Below are 7741 nucleotides of genomic sequence, written 5' to 3' on the forward strand. Positions count from 1 at the left end.
CGAGTTTTTTTTATCTAATAATCAAGCATCAATCAGTCAGAAAAATGTTTGAAATTTTCATCAAACAAGAAAAAAAATTCCTATGGATGATATGAAAAAAGTAATCTAGGATATCTGATCAAATGAATCTAATATTCCTATTATTATTATTATCATAAATAATATAATGGTTGATTATGTTGTTCAAAGGTAATTTTCTTTATAAAAACAACACAATAGCCATCGGGTGGAAAAAAAATATATATGAATGAATTTGATCGATTTATTTGATAAATAAAATAGGAAATAGCCAGCAAAATATATTCATAGAAATTTAATTACATTTTTTTTCTAATAAATATTTCAACAAAAATAAGATGATTGTATTAGATTGATATGTATTATTCGTTTTTTTTGTTGAGGAAACATCATGTAATCATCTTTGTTTCTAATTATATAATGTAATTTAGATAAAATTGAACAAATGGTTCAGAGGAAAAAATGTATTCATCTAATTGTAAAGCTAGAGATGAAAAGAAAAATTGATCAAATTCAAGATTGAAAGAAAATTCAAGTTATCATTTAATTTTCGATTAAATTAATGCATCAATAGCTGGAAAAAAACTTAATTCAAGAATAGCAAAATTTACATTTGAAATTGTTGAAGAAAAAAAAACATAATTTTGTTCACTTATCATAGATTCAATCAAAGCTAATCATAATTCATCGAAAAACATTCATCATTATTATTATAAAAAGCCAAATCGAGAATTATTGACAGCTAAGAAAATGAAGCATTCGTGAATTACATCATCATGAATTTGTGTAAAGTTTTTCTCGTTCTTCATTAAAATTTCATCGTTCAACACTATACAGATATTGACGATGAATTCAAGCTTCAATTTATTTTCCTTCCTAAACAAAACAAGAAAATTTGCCAATATAAAAAGATGTATCGAACCAGAGTTTGTTTTCTGTATTGGACAATCAATTTGCTACCAATTTATCTATTGTAGATCATTTTAACAAAATCGTATAAACGAAGAAATAGAAAAAAAATCAATTCAATTTGTTAATTAAAATTGACTATTGAAAAAGTTGAACAGCAGAAAAAAATTGGAAAAGAAATGAGCTGCCTGTTTCTATAGGTGAGGTTATTGGATGATCGCAGAAAAAAAAGATTTGTTACCACCACCACCACGATCACCAATGTAAGATATTCAGTTGAAGATAGTGAACCACCAATGAACTGGCCTGTCATGAATCAATCAAAAGAATTAAGGTGCTGTGGGTGAACAAAAAAAATTTATTGTAGACATTTTGTGTCTATGTGATTATTTAGACAAAGATGGATAGATAGAACCGTCATCATTATCATCATCATCATCATCATTGATTCATTCAGCCATCCAAACACGAGTTGCCTTTAGCTATTCCCTATTTTTCATTTTTTTTCTACTTTTGATTGGTACTTATTTGGTTGGCTGAATTTCCATTTCACCCTCCTCACCTGGTCATATGAAATGAAATTAGCCTCACCTGGTAAACACACTATCATCAAGGGCAAACAGACACAAACACACACACATCGAAACATACATCTCCCAATTCACCCATCGAATCGGATCGGTCGTGTCAAGTAAATTCTCTATATGAGCCACAGGGTCACCTATCTCTTTTTTTTCTATAGGAAAATCAAGCTATTTATCTATTCAGAACAACAACAACAACAAAAAACAACATCAATAACAAAGATGAAAACATCGACAAGTTTGAAAAACGAAATGAAAAATACAAAAAAAACATGAAAACCTGGGCCACACACGATGGTTAGGCGCTGTGTGAGGTGAACACACATACATTTTTTTGTTTTGTTTGGTGGCTTTGGCACCCAAAACCAAATGTGGAAGAAGAAGAAGAAAAAATGCCGCATTAAGAGGCTGAATGTATATTATTATTGTTATGCATGTTACAGAGAAAAAAAACGAAATAATAAAGAATAATGTCCATTGAAAATGAACAAAATTGTAATTTAAAACGATCAAAAAAAAGGGTCAAACATCCAAGTATATCAAAGAGGAATAAAAATTGAAGAATTTTACTTTATTTAGAAATTTTGGAAAATAGCAAAAAGTAGATTAATATATTAAATCACATTGAAATCTGTTGAAAATGGTATCAAAAACAAAATGAAGATTTTCAATTTAATCTAAAATGTAGAAAATTTGACAGATAAAAAAAATCTGTGGATGATGATGATGATTATGTTCTAAGATTGATACAAAACGAAAATAATTGCTTTTTGTGAACATTTTTTTCCAACCAGTATCTGAGATACAAGATAATAATAAGTTCGTTTACTATTAGAACAACAAAACGAATAGCAAACAACCAACATAAGAGTCACTGAATTAATTAATTTAAGTTATGGTAAACATACGCACACTTCAACAATATATATAGTTTGAAGATGAAGAAAAAAGATTAAATACTTTAACATTAGAATTCCAGAAGATGAAAACAGGAAAAAAACCATTTAAATTATATCGTGTTTGTGTAAATATGGGTGAATGAAAATTTGATTTGATTTAAAGATTTTTGTTGGTTTTTTTTCTGGTGAACAAAAATATTCACAAAGAGAGAGTGAACTAAAGTCAAAACTGATATATAGAGCATTTATCACTTTGATTAACATCCAGTTGTCATTTTGATTCGTATTTTTCTTTCTTTTTTTTGTGAATTCCCAATGATATGAAACCAGAAGTGTGTATGTGAAATGTTGCATTTCAAATATATTTGCAGTTAGTTAATAACTATGTATATACGACGATCACGACAAATGAAAAAATATCAAACACTAATTTCAATGTGAAAAACAAAGCTAATAAATCTACTGATTTATTTTCTTTTATCTTTTTTTTCTGTCAAAATCGATAAATAAAATAAAACAAAAGCAAAATCTGTGTGTCTTTTATGTATGTTGTTCTGTGACAGTTATAATGAAAAAAAAACTAAAACGAATCGTAAAGTCATTGGTCAACTGGTCATTGTAAATGTTAAAAAAACCATTCTGTATTTAAGAATTTATTTGGAAAATTTTTATAGGTTAAAAACCGAAACAAGAAAGAAGAAAATACACTAGTTATTTTCAATTGGATTTCTCATATTCCGAACGTTATTTTTCCATTTAAATCTTCGATATAAAATTTGTGGTTTTATTGCTAAATCAATTAAATTAATCAATAATTTTTTTATAATGATGATTATGATTATGATGATTGTTTCTCATTATTTTCAATCGTAAAAAAACCTATTTTGGTTAGTTAATCATTAGTCATGCTTTCACTGTGGTCTTTTACATTGGTCAATGATTATTACAAAAAAAAAGTTAAAGTTGAAAAAAGTTAAGCTAGAAAAATTCCAGCGGCGCCTGGGAACCCAATAAAAAAAAATATTTGCGAATGCAAATTAATGGTGATCATTGACAATGATCACCATTTCTTACCGCAAACAAACAAACAAACAAACAACGAATTACAACAACAACAACAAAAACACAAACAAAGTGAATGTCATATTTGGTCAGACTAAACTGTTTTGACAGTGTAACTGAATGAATAAATGGCTGTTTATGTGAACCTAAAACATTTTCGGGTAGCATTTGCACCCATTTACCACCCATTGGTCAATGAATAAAACAATTTTCGAAAGAATTTTACAAACTAACTTTTTTTGTGTGTCAAAGTAGATTTAACTTTCACTATTGACAAATGTAGGCAGAAAAAAAAGCTTGACAAATTCTGTTTGTACGTCATTTTCGGTCAATTTGACATTGATTTTTTTTCTTCAAAAAGAAAGAAAGAAAGAAATACAAATATATTCACCCAAAACGAATCGCCCAGGTAGTAAATCACACCATACGAATTAATAGTCAAAAAGGCTATAAAGAAGTCAAAATTGGTAATAATAATGATCACTATGATCATATCGATTAGAAACAAATGATTACTATTTTTTTATAATGTTTACCCTAAATAAATGTCAAAATGTTATTGTTTGAAATGTAAAGGTAAAGAAAAATATTTACCTAGGCCAAAATCATCATGAAACACAAACACACACACCATGAATATTCTATTCAGGAGAATGAAATTGTGAGAATCAAAAAAAAATCGTGTTGGTGGTCGCAAATCAATCGATTATTTTGTTTGACGGGGTGTGATGATCATGATGATCATCATGACAAATCAGCAATTTAATGCTAAACGTTACCAAAGAATTTTTTTTACTCGAATACCGAACAAATCACATGTAGAGAAATTTAAAAAAAAACTGGACCACCATTGAAAACAGACATTTTTTTACCGCAAATCATTATTTGTTGTTGTTTTTTTACAATGTTTATGTTGATGATGATCATTATTTTCATTGATACACATAATACACCAAAAGGTTGTAAAATTTTACTTTAACACAATGTTTCGGTGTGTGTATGAAATACATAAACACCATAAGATACTAATCATTGATGAAGACTATTAAAATTTTAGATCAAAAAAGACTCTATGGCAATAAAAAAAACAGAAGGAAGAGAGAGAAAATTCTTGAAAACATGTGGTTTTGTCGCAGAAACCAAGAAAAACAATGAAAATACTCATTTGGTAATAAACGTAGCAAAAATTTTACAAGAAAAAAAATTAAGAAAAAACTAATCATCATCATTTGATAATGTTAATGGATATATATAAGTTTACAATTTAATCATTCTTATGATGATCAAAATTATAATCATATTCATTATCATTATTATCTATGATGGTCATTTAGTATACACACGTATGATTTGATCCAAACAACAACAACGAAAAAAATGTGAACAAATTACAGGCTGGATTGTTCCCAATGTTTATCTTTATACTGATTAATTATACTAATCTAAACATTGATGATGATAATAATGATGATGACGATGATCAAGATCAGGAGTAGGATCATGAAAATAATGCTCTTTTTTTATCATTTAAAAAAAACAAAACATAATCGATTAATTCGTTGAATAGATTGAAATATTGATCATTAGCATAATTTTTCTAGAAAAAAAACCTATTTATCAAAGATTGATTAATGGAATTGATGGATGATTCTTTTTTAATGGTTATTTAAAAATCTAATCTGACCAAAATCGATTATAATTAGATTATCGAATTTTTCCTATAAATTTTTAATCAAAGTTGATCAACCATTGTTCAAATCATAGGATAGGATAGAAAAATTGAAGAAACGTCGTTCAATTGTTTACTTTGAGCTAGCGTACGTTCATTCGTTTATCAGTATCTTTATCATCTGGAATATGATTATCATATATCATGATTATCGAAGATTTCCTATTCATCTAATTTGTAATAAAGAAATTTTCAATCATTTGTAATCATTTCATTCTTTTTTCTATTATAATTCATATCATTATTTAAATCTAAATCTAACAGTACAGTGTTGACGAATAAAATGAATGAGAAAAGTTTGATGGGAAAATTTGACCCGATTATTATTATTATTATTGCTGGTGTTATATAAATAGAGATTATTCATTAAAAAAAGGAAAATGATAGGGACATCATGTTCATCTTCATTTAATTTTTTTTTGCCAATGATATTTATTTATATGTCATTTCTATTCTTTTTCAATCTAACAGATGGATAGATATCCCTATAACAAATGATGATAATAATAATAACGATAAACGTATGCACAAATTTGTTTTTGAGAATTATGTGTTTATCTACTATCTACTATTTGCTCATTATAATATATCTAACAAATGTATTCAATGGCTGATTTTTCTCTTTACTTTACTATTTTCAAATTTTTTTGATGGTTCAATACTTGTCAGTGAAAAAAAAACGTTATGATCAGCAACAAGGCAAAAAAATATTCATTGAAATTATCTATTCAATTAGTCACGATTGGTGTTTTTGTTGTTATCGAAGTTGGAACAAACATATAGAGAAAAAATCTTGATTTATCATCTTTTTTTTCAAACAGCAATGAAAGATGGAAAAAGTTTCTATTAACACACACGTTTCATTCATTCAAATTCAATTTCCTACATATTCAACCAACAACAAAAAAACGTTTGATAGAAATATATGAAAAAAATGATATACCCACCTTTCTTCCTAAAAAAACGCACGCAAAAATATATACAAAGTAGAAAAAAAAACAAAATTCAAATCTCAATTTTCAATAGATAGATAGGTCAAGCGCTCATCCAAAACCATATACAGAAGCTAGATAGTTGTCAAGCTTACAAACAAATAAAACAGAAATTCAAATCAAAATTGTTCATTCGTTCAAATATTGTTACATAGCATGATGATGATGATGATTTCCAATTGAATTTCCTTTCAAATAAATGAAATAAATTGTTAACATGACAATGAATTAGTAATAACAATTGGATGACAATAACGAAAAAAAATTGTTATTATGAATTTGCTTATGTACAAGGTATTTTTCTTTTATTTTGGTTTTTTTGATTGACAAAACAAAAAAAAAATTCACTTTTTCAGGTGAACAACAACAACAAATATTCACCCTTCTTTCTCAAATTTTGTTTATGTTATTATCAATGTTTTGTGCTGCTTGTTGTCAAAATTTAGGTTGTCCGGTATATGTATAGAGTTTGAATTTTTAAAGAATTTCATATTAAATGCATTGATGTAACAATTATTAATGATTTTTTTCAAAAAATCCCCCATTTTTTTTATCCCCGAACCGAAAAAATGAAGATGATTTGATTATCATTATATTACATGAGCAGATGGTTATGAAGAAAATACTGTCAATAAGATTATAATGTGAAATTCAAATAATTTACAAATGCAGAAAAGAAATAACCAAAATCTTTTGAAATATATTTTCAAAAAAATACACTGTAATAAGATATAAATAAAATGATTCAACAAACAAAAAACAGTAGTCTATAGCAGATAGATTAATTTTCATCAAATTCAATACAAATTTATAATATTATCATGATCGTCTTTTTACCGTCATCATCAATATCAGATTGATTGTTCATTATTCGTTATTTTTCAGAAATCAATTTAATTTTTGTGATTTCAAAGATCCTGAATCCTTATTACCTGATCAACCTACGGATGAATGAATAGATAGACAGATCAAATCAGATTTTCAACAAAAAAAAAAGATCAGACTAATTTTTTTTTTGGTTAAAAAAGACTTTTAAAAAAATCTTTTCAATTTTGATTTTTTTTTCTTGCTCAAATCATCTTTATCGGATTATAACCTTATGGTGCAGGATCGTTTATCTATGGTGAGTGTGTGTATGTGTCTATACCGAATGACACCGGCATTGAAATAAATAATGATAGGTCTTTTGTCATTTATTTTGGACCGGTTTATTTCTTGGTTTTGGTCATTCTAATTAATTTAATTGATAAATAATCATCATCCATTCCATGGTCTGTTTGTTTGTTTAATAATCGATGAACAAAAAAATACAATATTTGGTCAATGAAAAGAAAAAGAAAACCTGAATTTAATGTATCGAATCAGCGAGAAGAACTTAAAATTGAAAATTCTGAAGAAGAAGAAAAAAACAAAATCATCAAAATGAGATTTAGGAGAGACCATAATCACAATTGACAGTGATTATTATCATCATCATTATCCGCAGACCTAGAGAATCGAATCACCACCACCACCAACAACAATAATAATAATAACAACAAACAAAAA

Source organism: Dermatophagoides pteronyssinus, unplaced genomic scaffold, assembly GCF_027571235.1.
Source record: "Dermatophagoides pteronyssinus isolate colony J.1.1.1.1 unplaced genomic scaffold, Derpt_VIB-CSIC_2022.12 sq0007, whole genome shotgun sequence".
Lineage (NCBI taxonomy): Eukaryota > Metazoa > Arthropoda > Arachnida > Sarcoptiformes > Pyroglyphidae > Dermatophagoides > Dermatophagoides pteronyssinus.